The 18,099-nt window shown below is 58.1% G+C and overlaps 2 protein-coding genes across 2 annotated transcripts in view; one reads left to right on the top strand and one right to left on the bottom strand.

Moving 5' to 3' along the window:
• NRBP1 (nuclear receptor binding protein 1) overlaps positions 1 to 15,583 on the bottom strand; it is a 71,098-nt gene extending 55,515 nt beyond the window's left edge. Inside the window, 1 exon segment of the mRNA XM_075341390.1 lies at positions 15,463 to 15,583. The gene's annotated coding sequence lies outside the window, so the exon portion shown is untranslated.
• PPM1G (protein phosphatase, Mg2+/Mn2+ dependent 1G) overlaps positions 1 to 18,099 on the top strand; it is a 111,932-nt gene that overhangs the window by 2,257 nt on the left and 91,576 nt on the right. The gene's annotated exons all lie outside the window — the stretch shown is intronic.

Genomic DNA, 18,099 nt, shown 5'->3' with positions numbered 1-18,099 from the left:
ACCAAGGACTGAAAGCACAGGGGCAATGTCAGCTCAACACCAGAGGGAACAACACAGGGTCCAACATGACGGGAAGCGCAAGACCAAAGACCAAGAATACAGGGGCGACGTCTGCGTAACATTAGGGGGACAACACAGAGAACAGAACCGAGACCACAGTGGCGACATCTGGGGGGACAACACCACGAGAGGCACAAGACTAAGACCACAGGGGCAAGATCAGTTCAAAGCCAGAGGGGAAAAATAGTGTCTACACTGACGAGAGGCACAAGACAAAGGACTGAGACCACGGGGGCAACATCAGGGCGGACAACACAGGGTCCACAATGACAGGAGGTAGAAGACCAAGAGCAGAGACCAAAGTTACAACATCTGGGAGTGCAACACCACGAGAGGCACAATACTAACACCAGAGGGGCGACGTCAGTGCAACATCAGTGGGGACAACACAGGGTCCACAATGACGGGAGGTAAAAGAACAAGAGCAGAGACCAAAGTTACAACATCTGGGCGTGCAACACTACGAGAGGCACAATGCTAACACCAGAGGGGCGACGTCAGTGCAACATCAGTGGGGACAACACAGGGTCCTCAATAACGAGACACACAAAATAAAGGACCGACACTAGAGGGGCGACGTTAGCATTACGTCAGGGGGAAAAAAAAACACATGGTCCAGAATTATGAGAGGCTGAAGACCAAGGACTTAGACCACAGGGGAGGCGTCAGTGTGACATTAAAAAGTACAAAGTAGGGACCACAATGACGAGAGGCAGAAGACCAAGAACCAAGACCGCAGGGGCGACGTCAGCGCAACATAAGGGGGGGCAACAAAGACTCCGCAATGATGAGAAGAACAAGACCAAGAACCAAGACCGCAGGAGCGACGTCAGCACAACATAAGGGGGGACAATACAGGGTCCACAATGATAAGAAGCACAAGACGAAGAACCAAGACCACAGTGACGACGTCAGCGCAACATCAGGGGGAACAACAAAGACACCGCAATGGTGAGAAGCACAAGACCAAGAACCAAGACCGCAGGGGAGATGTCAGCGCAACATAAGGGGGGACAATAGAGGGTCCACAATGATGAGAAACACAAGACCAAGAACCAAGACCACAGGGGCGACGTCAGCACAACATCAGGGGGGACAATACAGGGTCCACAATGATGAGAAGCACAAGACCAAGAACCAAGACTGCAAGGGGCAGCGTCCTCGCAACATAAGGGGGGACAATACAGGGTCCACAAGACCAAGAACCAAGACCGCAGGGGCGGCGTCAGCGCAACATCAGGGGGAACAACAAAGACACTGCAATGATGAGAAGCACAAGACCAAGAACCAAGACCGCAAGGGCAGCGTCAGCGCAACATAAGGGGGACAATACAGGGTCCACAATGCTGAGAAGCACAAGACCAAGAACCAAGACCGCAGGGGCGACGTCAGCACAACATCAGGGGGAACAACAAAGACACCGCAATGATGAGAAGCACAAGACCAAGAACCAAGACCACAGGGGCGACGTCAGCACAACATCTGGGTGGACAATACAGGGTCCACAATGATGAGAAGCACAAGACCAAGAACCAAGACCGCAGGGGCAGCGTCAGCACAACATCTGGGTGGACAATACAGGGTCCACAATGATGAGAAGCACAAGACCAAGAACCGAGAACCAAGACCGCAGGGGCGACGTCAGCGCAACATCAGGGGGGACAATACAGGGTCCTCAATGATGAGAAGCACAAGACCAAGAACCAAGACTGCAGGGGCAGCGTCAGCACAACATCAGGGGGGACAATACAGGGTCCACAATGATGAGAAGCAAAAGACCAAGAACCAAGACCGCAGGGGCGACGTCAGCACAACATCAGGGGGGACAATACAGGGTCCACAATGCTGAGAAGCACAAGACCAAGAACCAAGACCGCAAGGGCAGCGTCAGCACAACATAAGGGGGGACAGCACAGGGTCCACAATGATGAGAAGCACAAGACCAAGAACCAAGACCGCAGGGGCGACGTCAGCGCAACATAAGGGGGAACAATACAGGGTCCACAATGATGAGAAGCACAAGACCAAGAACCAAGACCGCAGGGGCAGCGTCAGCGCAACATCAGGGGGGACAATACAGGGTCCACAATGATGAGAAGCACAAGACCAAGAACCAAGACCGCAGGGGCGACGTCAGCGCAACATAAGGGGGGACAATACAGGGTCCACAATGATGAGAAGCACAAGACCAAGAACCAAAACCGCAGGGGCGACGTCAGCGCAACATAAGGGGGGACAATACAGGGTCCACAATGCTGAGAAGCACAAGACCAAGAACCAAGACCACAGGGACGACGTCAGCACAACATAAGGGGGGACAATACAGGGTCCACAATGCTGAGAAGCACAAGACCAAGAACCAAGACCGCAGGGGCAGCGTCAGCGCAACATAAGGGGGAACAATACAGGGTCCACAATGATGAGAAGCACAAGACCAAGAACCAAGACCGCAGGGGCAGCGTCAGCGCAACATCAGGGGGGACAATACAGGGTCCACAATGATGAGAAGCACAAGACCAAGAACCAAAACCGCAGGGGCGACGTCAGCGCAACATAAGGGGGGACAATACAGGGTCCACAATGATGAGAAGCACAAGACCAAGAACCAAGACCGCAGGGGCAGCGTCAGCGCAACATCAGGGGGGACAATACAGGGTCCACAATGATGAGAAGCACAAGACCAAGAACCAAAACCGCAGGGACAGCGTCAGCGCAACATCAGGGGGGACAATACAGGGTCCACAATGCTGAGAAGCACAAGACCAAGAACCAAGACCGCAGGGGCGACGTCAGCGCAACATAAGGGGGGACAATACAGGGTCCACAATGATGAGAAGCACAAGACCAAGAACCAAGACCGCAGGGGCAGCGTCAGCACAACATCAGGGGGGACAACACAGGGCCCACAATGCTGAGAAGCACAAGACCAAGAACCAAGACCGCAAGGTGCAGCGTCAGCACAACATCAGCGGGGACAATACAGGGTCCACAATGCTGAGAAGCACAAGACCAAGAACCAAGACCGCAGGGGCGACGTCAGCACAACATCCGGGGGGACAATACAGGGTCAACAATGATGAGAAGCACAAGACCAAGAACCAAGACTGCAGGGGCAGCGTCAGCACAACATCAGGGGGGACAGCACAGGGTCCACAAAGATGAGAAGCACAAGACCAAGAACCAAGACCGCAGGGGCGGCGTCAGCGCAACATCAGGGGGGACAATACAGGGTCCACAATGCTGAGAAGCACAAGACCAAGAACCAAGACCGCAGGGGCAGCGTCAGCACAACATCAGGGGGACAATACAGGGTCCACAATGATGAGAAGCACAAGACCAAGAACCAAGACCGCAGGGGCGACGTCAGCACAACATCAGGGGGGACAATACAGGGTCCACAATGCTGAGAAGCACAAGACCAAGAACCAAGACCGCAGGGGCGACGTCAGCACAACATCAGGGGGGACAATACAGGGTCCACAATGCTGAGAAGCACAAGACCAAGAACCAAGACCGCAGGGGCGACGTCAGCACAACATCAGGGGGGACAATACAGGGTCCACAATGATGAGAAGCACAAGACCAAGAACCAAGACCGCAGGGGCAGCGTCAGCACAACATCAGGGGGGACAATACAGGGTCCACAATGCTGAGAAGCACAAGACCAAGAACCAAGACCGCAGGGGCGACGTCAGCACAACATCTGGGGGGACAATACAGGGTCCACAATGATGAGAAGCACAAGACCAAGAACCAAGACCGCAGGGGCAGCGTCAGCACAACATCAGGGGGAACAACAAAGACACCGCAATGGTGAGAAGCACAAGACCAAGAACCAAGACCACAGGGGCGACGTCAGCACAACATCAGGGGGAACAACAAAGACACCGCAATGGTGAGAAGCACAAGACCAAGAACCAAGACCACAGGGGCGACGTCAGCACAACATCCGGGGGGACAATACAGGGTCCACAATGATGAGAAATACAAGACCAAGAACCAAGACCGCAGGGGCAGCGTCAGCACAACATCAGGGGGACAGCACAGGGTCCACAATGCTGAGAAGCACAAGACCAAGAACCAAGACCGCAGGGGCAGCGTCAGCACAACATCAGGGGGGACAATACAGGGTCCACAATGCTGAGAAGCACAAGACCAAGAACCAAGACCGCAGGGGCGACGTCAGCACAACATCAGGGGGGACAATACAGGGTCCACAATGCTGAGAAGCACAAGACCAAGAACTAAGACCGCAGGGGCGGCGTCAGCACAACATCCGGGGGGACAATACAGGGTCCACAATGATGAGAAGCACAAGACCAAGAACCAAGACCGCAGGGGCAGCGTCAGCACAACATCAGGGGGGACAACACAGGGTCCACAATGCTGAGAAGCACAAGACCAAGAACCAAAACCGCAGGGGCGACGTCAGCGCAACATAAGGGGGGACAATACAGGGTCCACAATGCTGAGAAGCACAAGACCAAGAACCAAGACCGCAGGGGCGACGTCAGCACAACATCAGGGGGGACAATACAGGGTCCACAATGAAGAGAAGCACAAGACCAAGAACCGAGAACCAAGACCGCAGGGGCGACGTCAGCACAACATCAGGGGGACAATACAGGGTCCACAATGCTGAGAAATACAAGTCCAAGAACCAAGACCGCAAGGTGCAGCGTCAGCACAACATCAGCGGGGACAATACAGGGTCCACAATACTGAGAAGCACAAGACCAAGAACCAAGACCGCAGGGGCGACGTCAGCACAACATCAGGGGGGACAATACAGGGTCAACAATGATGAGAAGCACAAGACCAAGAACCAAGACTGCAGGGGCAGCGTCAGCACAACATTAGGGGGGACAGCACAGGGTCCACAAAGATGAGAAGCACAAGACCAAGAACCAAGACCGCAGGGGCGGCGTCAGCGCAACATCAGGGGGGACAATACAGGGTCCACAATGCTGAGAAGCACAAGACCAAGAACCAAGACCGCAGGGGCGACGTCAGCGCAACATCAGGGGGGACAGCACAGGGTCCACAAAGATGAGAAGCACAAGACCAAGAACCAAGACCGCAGGGGCGGCGTCAGCGCAACATCAGGGGGGACAATACAGGGTCCACAATGCTGAGAAGCACAAGACCAAGAACCAAGACCGCAGGGGCAGCGTCAGCACAACATCAGGGGGACAATACAGGGTCCACAATGATGAGAAGCACAAGACCAAGAACCAAGACCGCAGGGGCGACGTCAGCACAACATCAGGGGGGACAATACAGGGTCCACAATGCTGAGAAATACAAGCCAAGAACCAAGACCGCAGGGGCGGCGTCAGCACAACATCAGGGGGGACAATACAGGGTCCACAATGCTGAGAAGCACAAGACCAAGAACCAAGACCGCAGGGGCGACGTCAGCACAACATCAGGGGGGACAATACAGGGTCCACAATGCTGAGAAGCACAAGACCAAGAACCAAGACCGCAGGGGCGACGTCAGCACAACATCAGGGGGGACAATACAGGGTCCACAATGCTGAGAAGCACAAGACCAAGAACCAAGACCGCAGGGGCAGCGTCAGCACAACATCAGGGGGGACAATACAGGGTCCACAATGATGAGAAGCACAAGACCAAGAACCAAGACCGCAGGGGCAGCGTCAGCACAACATCAGGGGGGACAATACAGGGTCCACAATGCTGAGAAGCACAAGACCAAGAACCAAGACCGCAGGGGCGGCGTCAGCACAACATCTGGGGGGACAATACAGGGTCCACAATGATGAGAAGCACAAGACCAAGAACCAAGACCGCAGGGGCGACGTCAGCACAACATCAGGGGGAACAACAAAGACACCGCAATGGTGAGAAGCACAAGACCAAGAACCAAGACCACAGGGGCGACGTCAGCACAACATCAGGGGGGACAATACAGGGTCCACAATGCTGAGAAATACAAGACCAAGAACCAAGACCGCAGGGGCAGCGTCAGCACAACATCAGGGGGACAGCACAGGGTCCACAATGCTGAGAAGCACAAGACCAAGAACCAAGACCGCAGGGGCAGCGTCAGCACAACATCAGGGGGGACAATACAGGGTCCACACTGCTGAGAAGCACAAGACCAAGAACCAAAACCGCAGGGGCAGAGTCAGCGCAACATAAGGGGGGACAATACAGGGTCCACAATGCTGAGAAGCACAAGACCAAGAACCGAGAACCAAGACCGCAGGGGCGACGTCAGCGCAACATCAGGGGGGACAATACAGGGTCCACAATGCTGAGAAATACAAGACCAAGAACCAAGACCGCAGGGGCAGCGTCAGCACAACATCAGGGGGACAATACAGGGTCCACAATGCTGAGAAGCACAAGACCAAGAACCAAGACCGCAGGGGCAGCGTCAGCACAACATCAGGGGGACAATACAGGGTCCACAATGCTGAGAAGCACAAGACCAAGAACCAAGACCACAGGGGCAGCGTCAGCACAACATCAGGGGGAACAATACAGGGTCCACAATGATGAGAAGCACAAGACCAAGAACCAAGACCGCAGGGGCAGCGTCAGCACAACATCCGGGGGGACAATACAGGGTCCACAATGCTGAGAAATACAAGACCAAGAACCAAGACCGCAGGGGCGGCGTCAGCGCAACATCAGGGGGGACAATACAGGGTCCACAATGCTGAGAAATACAAGACCAAGAACCAAGACCGCAGGGGCAGCGTCAGCGCAACATCAGGGGGGACAATACAGGGTCCACAATGCTGAGAAGCACAAGACCAAGAACCAAGACCGCAGGGGCAGCGTCAGCACAACATCAGGGGGGACAATACAGGGTCCACGATGCTGAGAAGCACAAGACCAAGAACCAAAACCGCAGGGGCGACGTCAGCGCAACATAAGGGGGGACAATACAGGGTCCACAATGCTGAGAAGCACAAGACCAAGAACCAAGACCGCAGGGGCGACGTCAGCACAACATCAGGGGGGACAATACAGGGTCCACAATGCTGAGAAGCACAAGACCAAGAACCGAGAACCAAGACCGCAGGGGCGACGTCAGCGCAACATCAGGGGGGACAATACAGGGTCCACAATGCTGAGAAATACAAGACCAAGAACCAAGACCGCAGGGGCAGCGTCAGCGCAACATCAGGGGGAACAATACAGGGTCCACAATGATGAGAAGCACAAGACCAAGAACCAAGACCGCAGGGGCAGCGTCAGCACAACATCAGGGGGACAATACAGGGTCCACAATGCTGAGAAATACAAGACCAAGAACCAAGACCGCAGGGGCGGCGTCAGCGCAACATCAGGGGGACAATACAGGGTCCACAATGCTGAGAAGCACAAGACCAAGAACCAAGACCACAGGGGCAGCGTCAGCACAACATCAGGGGGGACAATACAGGGTCCACAATGCTGAGAAGCACAAGACCAAGAACCAAGACCACAGGGGCAGCGTCAGCACAACATCAGGGGGAACAATACAGGGTCCACAATGATGAGAAGCACAAGACCAAGAACCAAGACCGCAGGGGCAGCGTCAGCACAACATCAGGGGGGACAATACAGGGTCCACAATGCTGAGAAGCACAAGACCAAGACCCAAGACCGCAGGGGCAGCGTCAGCACAACATCCGGGGGGACAATACAGGGTCCACAATGCTGAGAAATACAAGACCAAGAACCAAGACCGCAGGGGCAGCGTCAGCGCAACATCAGGGGGGACAATACAGGGTCCACAATGCTGAGAAATACAAGACCAAGAACCAAGACCGCAGGGGCGGCGTCAGCACAACATCAGGGGGGACAATACAGGGTCCACAATGATGAGAAGCACAAGACCAAGAACCAAGACCGCAGGGGCAGCGTCAGCACAACATCCGGGGGGACAATACAGGGTCCACGATGCTGAGAAGCACAAGACCAAGAACCAAGACCGCAGGGGCGACGTCAGCACAACATCAGGGGGGACAATACAGGGTCCACAATGATGAGAAGCACAAGACCAAGAACCAAGACCGCAGGGGCAGCGTCAGCGCAACATCAGGGGGGACAATACAGGGTCCACAATGCTGAGAAGCACAAGACCAAGAACCAAGACCGCAGGGGCGACGTCAGCACAACATCAGGGGGGACAACACAGGGTCCACAATGATGAGAAGCACAAGACCAAGAACCAAGACCGCAGGGGCGACGTCAGCACAACATCAGGGGGGACAATACAGGGTCCACAATGCTGAGAAGCACAAGACCAAGAACCAAGACCGCAGGGGCAGCGTCAGCACAACATCAGGGGGGACAATACAGGGTCCACAATGCTGAGAAGCACAAGACCAAGAACCAAGACCGCAGGGGCAGTGTCAGCACAACATCAGGGGGGACAATACAGGGTCCACAATGCTGAGAAGCACAAGACCAAGAACCAAGACCGCAGGGGCGACGTCAGCACAACATCAGGGGGGACAATACAGGGTCCACAATGCTGAGAAGCACAAGACCAAGAACCAAGACCGCAGGGGCAGCGTCAGCACAACATCAGGGGGGACAACACAGGGTCCACAATGCTGAGAAGCACAAGACCAAGAACTAAGACCGCAGGGGCGACGTCAGCACAACATCAGGGGGGACAATACAGGGTCCACAATGCTGAGAAGCACAAGACCAAGAACCAAGACCGCAGGGGCGACGTCAGCACAACATCAGGGGGGACAATACAGGGTCCACAATGCTGAGAAGCACAAGACCAAGAACCAAGACCGCAGGGGCAGCGTCAGCGCAACATCAGGGGGGACAATACAGGGTCCACAATGATGAGAAGCACAAGACCAAGAACCAAGACCGCAGGGGCAGCGTCAGCACAACATCAGGGGGGACAATACAGGGTCCACAATGATGAGAAGCACAAGACCAAGAACCAAGACCGCAGGGGCAGCGTCAGCACAACATCAGGGGGGACAATACAGGGTCCACAATGCTGAGAAGCACAAGACCAAGAACCAAGACCGCAGGGGCGACGTCAGCACAACATCAGGGGGGACAATACAGGGTCCACAATGCTGAGAAGCACAAGACCAAGAACCAAGACCGCAGGGGCGACGTCAGCGCAACATCAGGGGGGACAATACAGGGTCCACAATGCTGAGAAGCACAAGACCAAGAACCAAGACCGCAGGGGCAGCGTCAGCACAACATCAGGGGGACAATACAGGGTCCACAATGCTGAGAAGCACAAGACCAAGAACCAAGACCACAGGGGCAGCGTCAGCACAACATCAGGGGGAACAATACAGGGTCCACAATGATGAGAAGCACAAGACCAAGAACCAAGACCGCAGGGGCAGCGTCAGCACAACATCCGGGGGGACAATACAGGGTCCACAATGCTGAGAAATACAAGACCAAGAACCAAGACCGCAGGGGCGGCGTCAGCGCAACATCAGGGGGGACAATACAGGGTCCACAATGCTGAGAAATACAAGACCAAGACCGCAGGGGCAGCGTCAGCGCAACATCAGGGGGGACAATACAGGGTCCACAATGCTGAGAAGCACAAGACCAAGAACCAAGACCGCAGGGGCAGCGTCAGCACAACATCAGGGGGGACAATACAGGGTCCACGATGCTGAGAAGCACAAGACCAAGAACCAAAACCGCAGGGGCGACGTCAGCGCAACATAAGGGGGGACAATACAGGGTCCACAATGCTGAGAAGCACAAGACCAAGAACCAAGACCGCAGGGGCGACGTCAGCACAACATCAGGGGGGACAATACAGGGTCCACAATGCTGAGAAGCACAAGACCAAGAACCGAGAACCAAGACCGCAGGGGCGACGTCAGCGCAACATCAGGGGGGACAATACAGGGTCCACAATGCTGAGAAATACAAGACCAAGAACCAAGACCGCAGGGGCAGCGTCAGCACAACATCAGGGGGACAATACAGGGTCCACAATGCTGAGAAGCACAAGACCAAGAACCAAGACCGCAGGGGCAGCGTCAGCACAACATCAGGGGGACAATACAGGGTCCACAATGCTGAGAAATACAAGACCAAGAACCAAGACCGCAGGGGCGGCGTCAGCGCAACATCAGGGGGACAATACAGGGTCCACAATGCTGAGAAGCACAAGACCAAGAACCAAGACCACAGGGGCAGCGTCAGCACAACATCAGGGGGGACAATACAGGGTCCACAATGCTGAGAAGCACAAGACCAAGAACCAAGACCACAGGGGCAGCGTCAGCACAACATCAGGGGGAACAATACAGGGTCCACAATGATGAGAAGCACAAGACCAAGAACCAAGACCGCAGGGGCAGCGTCAGCACAACATCAGGGGGGACAATACAGGGTCCACAATGCTGAGAAGCACAAGACCAAGACCCAAGACCGCAGGGGCAGCGTCAGCACAACATCCGGGGGGACAATACAGGGTCCACAATGCTGAGAAATACAAGACCAAGAACCAAGACCGCAGGGGCAGCGTCAGCGCAACATCAGGGGGGACAATACAGGGTCCACAATGCTGAGAAATACAAGACCAAGAACCAAGACCGCAGGGGCGGCGTCAGCACAACATCAGGGGGGACAATACAGGGTCCACAATGATGAGAAGCACAAGACCAAGAACCAAGACCGCAGGGGCAGCGTCAGCACAACATCCGGGGGGACAATACAGGGTCCACGATGCTGAGAAGCACAAGACCAAGAACCAAGACCGCAGGGGCGACGTCAGCACAACATCAGGGGGGACAATACAGGGTCCACAATGATGAGAAGCACAAGACCAAGAACCAAGACCGCAGGGGCAGCGTCAGCGCAACATCAGGGGGGACAATACAGGGTCCACAATGCTGAGAAGCACAAGACCAAGAACCAAGACCGCAGGGGCGACGTCAGCACAACATCAGGGGGGACAACACAGGGTCCACAATGATGAGAAGCACAAGACCAAGAACCAAGACCGCAGGGGCGACGTCAGCACAACATCAGGGGGGACAATACAGGGTCCACAATGCTGAGAAGCACAAGACCAAGAACCAAGACCGCAGGGGCAGCGTCAGCACAACATCAGGGGGGACAATACAGGGTCCACAATGCTGAGAAGCACAAGACCAAGAACCAAGACCGCAGGGGCAGCGTCAGCACAACATCAGGGGGGACAATACAGGGTCCACAATGCTGAGAAGCACAAGACCAAGAACCAAGACCGCAGGGGCGACGTCAGCGCAACATAAGGGGGGACAATACAGGGTCCACAATGATGAGAAGCACAAGACCAAGAACCAAGACCGCAGGGGCAGCGTCAGCACAACATCAGGGGGGACAATACAGGGTCCACAATGCTGAGAAGCACAAGACCAAGAACCAAGACCGCAGGGGCGACGTCAGCGCAACATCAGGGGGACAATACAGGGTCCACAATGCTGAGAAGCACAAGACCAAGAACCAAGACCACAGGGGCGACGTCAGCGCAACATCAGGGGGGGACAATACAGGGTCCACAATGCTGAGAAGCACAAGACCAAGAACCAAGACCGCAGGGGCGACGTCAGCACAACATCAGGGGGGACAATACAGGGTCCACAATGATAAGAAGCACAAGACCAAGAACCAAGACCGCAGGGGCAGCGTCAGCACAACATCAGGGGGGACAATACAGGGTCCACAATGATAAGAAGCACAAGACCAAGAACCAAGACCGCAGGGGCGGCGTCAGCACAACATCAGGGGGGACAATACAGGGTCCACAATGATAAGAAGCACAAGACCAAGAACCAAGACCGCAGGGGCAGCGTCAGTATAATAATAATATAATGTACAGGGGGAGGGGCAGCCCGATATATAATGTACAGGGGGAGGGGCGGCCCGATGTATAATGTACAGGGGGAGGGGCGGCCCAGTGTATAATGCACAGGGGGAGGGGCGGCCCAGTGTATAATGCACAGGGGGGAGGGGTGGCCTGGTGTATAATGCACAGGGGGAGGGGCGGCCTGGTGTATAATGCACAGGGGGAGGGGCGGCCCGGTATATAATGTACAGGGGGGAGGGGCGGCCCGGTATATAATGTACAGGGGGGAGGGGCGGCCCGGTATATAATGTACAGGGGGAGGGGCGGCCCGGTGTATAATGCACAGGGGGGAGGGGCGGCCCGGTGTATAATGTACAGGGGGAGGGGCGGCCCGGTGTATAATGTACAGGGGGAGGGGCGGCCCGGTGTATAATGTACAGGGGGAGGGGCGGCCCGGTGTATAATGTACAGGGGGAGGGGCGGCCCGGTGTATAATGCACAGGGGGAGGGGCGGCCCGGTGTATAATGCACAGGGGGAGGGGAGGCCCGGTGTATAATGCACAGGGGGAGGGGAGGCCCGGTGTATAATGTACAGGGGGAGGGGCGGCCCGGTGTATAATGTACAGGGGGAGGGGCGGCCCGGTGTATAATGCACAGGGGGAGGGGCGGCCCGGTGTATAATGCACAGGGGGAGGGGCGGCCCGGTGTATAATGCACAGGGGGAGGGGCGGCCCGGTGTATAATGCACAGGGGGAGGGGCGGCCCGGTGTATAATGCACAGGGGGAGGGGCGGCCCGGTGTATAATGCACAGGGGGAGGGGCGGCCCGGTGTATAATGCACAGGGGGAGGGGAGGCCCGGTGTATAATGTACAGGGGGAGGGGAGGCCCGGTGTATAATGTACAGGGGGAGGGGCGGCCCGGTGTATAATGTACAGGGGGAGGGGCGGCCCGGTGTATAATGCACAGGGGGAGGGGCGGCCCGGTGTATAATGCACAGGGGGAGGGGCGGCCCGGTGTATAATGCACAGGGGGAGGAGCGGCCCGGTGTATAATGCACAGGGGGAGGGGCGGCCCGGTGTATAATGCACAGGGGGAGGGGCGGCCCGGTGTATAATGCACAGGGGGAGGGGCGGCCCGGTGTATAATGCACAGGGGGAGGGGCGGCCCGGTGTATAATGCACAGGGGGAGGGGCGGCCCGGTATATAATGTACAGGGGGGAGGGGCGGCCCGGTATATAATGTACAGGGGGAGGGGCGGCCCGGTGTATAATGTACAGGGGGAGGGGCGGCCCGGTATATAATGTACAGGGGGAGGGGCGGCCCGGTATATAATGTACAGGGGGAGGGGCGGCCCGGTATATAATGTACAGGGGGAGGGGCGGCCCGGTGTATAATGCACAGGGGGAGGGGCGGCCCGGTGTATAATGCACAGGGGGAGGGGCGGCCCGGTGTATAATGCACAGGGGGAGGAGCGGCCCGGTGTATAATGCACAGGGGGAGGGGCGGCCCGGTATATAATGTACAGGGGGGAGGGGCGGCCCGGTATATAATGTACAGGGGGAGGGGCGGCCCGGTGTATAATGTACAGGGGGAGGGGCGGCCCGGTATATAATGTACAGGGGGAGGGGCGGCCCGGTATATAATGTACAGGGGGAGGGGCGGCCCGGTATATAATGTACAGGGGGAGGGGCGGCCCGGTGTATAATGCACAGGGGGAGGGGCGGCCCGGTGTATAATGCACAGGGGGAGGGGCGGCCCGGTGTATAATGCACAGGGGGAGGGGCGGCCCGGTGTATAATGCACAGGGGGAGGGGAGGCCCGGTGTATAATGCACAGGGGGAGGGGAGGCCCGGTGTATAATGCACAGGGGGAGGGGAGGCCCGGTGTATAATGTACAGGGGGAGGGGCGGCCCGGTGTATAATGCACAGGGGGAGGGGCGGCCCGGTGTATAATGCACAGGGGGAGGGGCGGCCCGGTGTATAATGTACAGGGGGAGGGGCGGCCCGGTGTATAATGCACAGGGGGAGGGGCGGCCCGGTGTATAATGCACAGGGGGAGGGGCGGCCCGGTGTATAATGCACAGGGGGAGGGGCGGCCCGGTGTATAATGCACAGGGGGAGGGGCGGCCCGGTGTATAATGCACAGGGGGAGGGGCGGCCCGGTGTATAATGTACAGGGGGAGGGGCGGCCCGGTGTATAATGTACAGGGGGAGGGGCGGCCCGGTGTATAATGTACAGGGGGAGGGGCGGCCCGGTGTATAATGTACAGGGGGAGGGGCGGCCCGGTGTATAATGTACAGGGGGGAGGGGCGGCCTGGTGTATAATGTACAGGGGGGAGGGGCGGCCCGGTGTATAATGTACAGGGGGAGGGGTGGCCCGGTGTATAATGCACAGGGGGGAGGGGCGGCCCGGTGTATAATGCACAGGGGGAGGGGCGGCCCGGTGTATAATGCACAGGGGGAGGGGCGGCCCGGTGTATAATGCACAGGGGGAGGGGCGGCCCGGTGTATAATGCACAGGGGGAGGGGCGGCCCGGTGTATAATGCACAGGGGGAGGGGCGGCCCGGTGTATAATGTACAGGGGGAGGGGCGGCCCGGTGTATAATGTACAGGGGGAGGGGCGGCCCGGTGTATAATGTACAGGGGGAGGGGCGGCCCGGTGTATAATGTACAGGGGGAGGGGCGGCCCGGTGTATAATGTACAGGGGGAGGGGCGGCCCGGTGTATAATGTACAGGGGGAGGGGCGGCCCGGTGTATAATGCACAGGGGGAGGGGCGGCCCGGTGTATAATGTACAGGGGGAGGGGCGGCCCGGTGTATAATGCACAGGGGGAGGGGCGGCCCGGTGTATAATGTACAGGGGGAGGGGCGGCCCGGTGTATAACGCACAGGGGGAGGGGCGGCCCGGTGTATAATGCACAGGGGGAGGGGCGGCCCGGTGTATAATGCACAGGGGGAGGGGCGGCCCGGTGTATAATGCACAGGGGGAGGGGTGGCCCGGTGTATAATGCACAGGGGGAGGGGCGGCCCGGTGTATAATGTACAGGGGGGAGGGGCGGCCCGGTGTATAATGTACAGGGGGAGGGGCGGCCCGGTGTATAATGTACAGGGGGAGGGGCGGCCCGGTGTATAATGCACAGGGGGAGGAGCGGCCCGGTGTATAATGTACAGGGGGAGGGGCGGCCCGGTGTATAATGTACAGGGGGAGGGGCGGCCCGGTGTATAATGCACAGGGGGAGGAGCGGCCCGGTGTATAATGCACAGGGGGAGGGGCGGCCCGGTGTATAATGCACAGGGGGAGGGGCGGCCCGGTGTATAATGTACAGGGGGAGGGGCGGCCCGGTGTATAATGTACAGGGGGAGGGGCGGCCCGGTGTATAATGTACAGGGGGGAGGGGCGGCCTGGTGTATAATGTACAGGGGGGAGGGGCGGCCCGGTGTATAATGTACAGGGGGAGGGGTGGCCCGGTGTATAATGCACAGGGGGAGGGGCGGCCCGGTGTATAATGCACAGGGGGAGGGGCGGCCCGGTGTATAATGCACAGGGGGAGGGGCGGCCCGGTGTATAATGCACAGGGCCGGTATACCGGGAATGCGCAGCTCCGCGGCGTCTCTCGGCCTCCGGTTCCTGTCCCCGGGCTGCCGGTGCACGGACACAACCTGCGTCAGCTGAATCCTCAGCACAGTCGGGTGACGTCAGGCGCTGAGAACGTGTGACGTATGTCCCGGCTGCTGTGGGCGGGGCCGGGGTGTGGGCACGTTTTTCCTGGTGACGTATGACGTTGACGTACGAGCTGTGGCGTCTCCGCTGAGGTCAGCTGACTACGGTGTGCCGCACGGGTCCTTCCCCTCCGCGGTTCTTGTTCTTGCACAATGGGTGTGGCTTGCTGTAGAGGGCGTGGTTCTGTGATCGGCGCTCCAGCAGTGCCAAAAAGTGTGAACAGTGCGGTGTCCATAGCGACGAGTCAGAGTGGCCACGAGGCTGGAGATGGCGCCTCAGACGCTGCACTCGAAGTGACCCCGATCCTGCTGCAGGACGAGCGGAGGGGAAAGAGTGTACAAGTGTGATCACATCGCCGGATCACAGGGATCACATGAGCGAGCCCCGGATCACAGGGATCACATGAGCGAGCCCCGGATCACAGGGATCACATGAGCGAGCGCCGGATCACAGGGATCACATGAGCGAGCCCCGGATCACAGGGATCACATGAGCGAGCGCCGGATCACAGGGATCACATGAGCGAGCCCCGGATCACAGGGATCACATGAGCGAGCGCCGGATCACAGGGATCACATGAGCGAGCCCCGGATCACAGGGATCACATGAGCGAGCGCCGGATCACAGGGATCACATGAGCGAGCCCCGGATCACAGGGATCACATGAGCGAGCGCCGGATCACAGGGATCACATGAGCGAGCCCCGGATCACAGGGATCACATGAGCGAGCGCCGGATCACAGGGATCACATGAGCGAGCCCCGGATCACAGGGATCACATGAGCGAGCGCCGGATCACAGGGATCACATGAGCGAGCCCCGGATCACAGGGATCACATGAGCGAGCGCCGGATCACAGGGATCACATGAGCGAGCCCCGGATCACAGGGATCACATGAGCGAGCGCCGGATCACAGGGATCACATGAGCGAGCCCCGGATCACAGGGATCACATGAGCGAGCGCCGGATCACAGGGATCACATGAGCGAGCCCCGGATCACAGGGATCACATGAGCGAGCGCCGGATCACAGGGATCACATGAGCGAGCCCCGGATCACAGGGATCACATGAGCGAGCCCCGGATCACATGAGCAAGCCCCGGATCACAGGGATCACATGAGCGAGCCCCGGATCACAGGGATCACATGAGCGAGCCCCGGATCACAGGGATCACATGAGCGAGCCCCGGATCACAGGGATCACATGAGCGAGCGCCGGATCACAGGGATCACATGAGCGAGCCCCGGATCACAGGGATCACATGAGCGAGCCCCGGATCACATGAGCGAGCCCCGGATCACAGGGATCACATGAGCGAGCCCCGGATCACAGGGATCACATGAGCGAGCCCCGGATCACAGGGATCACATGAGCGAGCCCCGGATCACAGGGATCACATTTGCGTGCCCCGGATCACAGGGATCACATGAGCGAGCCCCGGATCACAGGGATCACATGAGCGAGCTCCGGATCACAGGGATCACATGAGCGAGCCCCGGATCACAGGGATCACATGAGCGAGCGCCGGATCACAGGGATCACATGAGCGAGCCCCGGATCACAGGGATCACATGAGCGAGCGCCGGATCACAGGGATCACATGAGCGAGCCCCGGATCACAGGGATCACATGAGCGAGCGCCGGATCACAGGGATCACATGAGCGAGCCCCGGATCACAGGGATCACATGAGCGAGCGCCGGATCACAGGGATCACATGAGCGAGCCCCGGATCACAGGGATCACATGAGCGAGCGCCGGATCACAGGGATCACATGAGCGAGCCCCGGATCACAGGGATCACATGAGCGAGCGCCGGATCACAGGGATCACATGAGCGAGCCCCGGATCACAGGGATCACATGAGCGAGCGCCGGATCACAGGGATCACATGAGCGAGCCCCGGATCACAGGGATCACATGAGCGAGCGCCGGATCACAGGGATCACATGAGCGAGCCCCGGATCACAGGGATCACATGAGCGAGCGCCGGATCACAGGGATCACATGAGCGAGCCCCGGATCACAGGGATCACATGAGCGAGCCCCGGATCACATGAGCGAGCCCCGGATCACAGGGATCACATGAGCGAGCCCCGGATCACAGGGATCACATGAGCGAGCCCCGGATCACAGGGATCACATGAGCGAGCCCCGGATCACAGGGATCACATGAGCGAGCGCCGGATCACAGGGATCACATGAGCGAGCCCCGGATCACAGGGATCACATGAGCGAGCCCCGGATCACATGAGCGAGCCCCGGATCACAGGGATCACATGAGCGAGCCCCGGATCACAGGGATCACATGAGCGAGCCCCGGATCACAGGGATCACATGAGCGAGCCCCGGATCACAGGGATCACATGAGCGTGCCCCGGATCACAGGGATCACATGAGCGAGCCCCGGATCACAGGGATCACATGAGCGAGCTCCGGATCACAGGGATCACATGAGCGAGCCCCGGATCACAGGGATCACATGAGCGAGCCCCGGATCAC

Source organism: Anomaloglossus baeobatrachus, chromosome 3 (genome assembly GCF_048569485.1).
Source record: "Anomaloglossus baeobatrachus isolate aAnoBae1 chromosome 3, aAnoBae1.hap1, whole genome shotgun sequence".
NCBI classification, from domain to species: domain Eukaryota; kingdom Metazoa; phylum Chordata; class Amphibia; order Anura; family Aromobatidae; genus Anomaloglossus; species Anomaloglossus baeobatrachus.
This window is presented reverse-complemented; position numbering and strand designations above follow the sequence as displayed.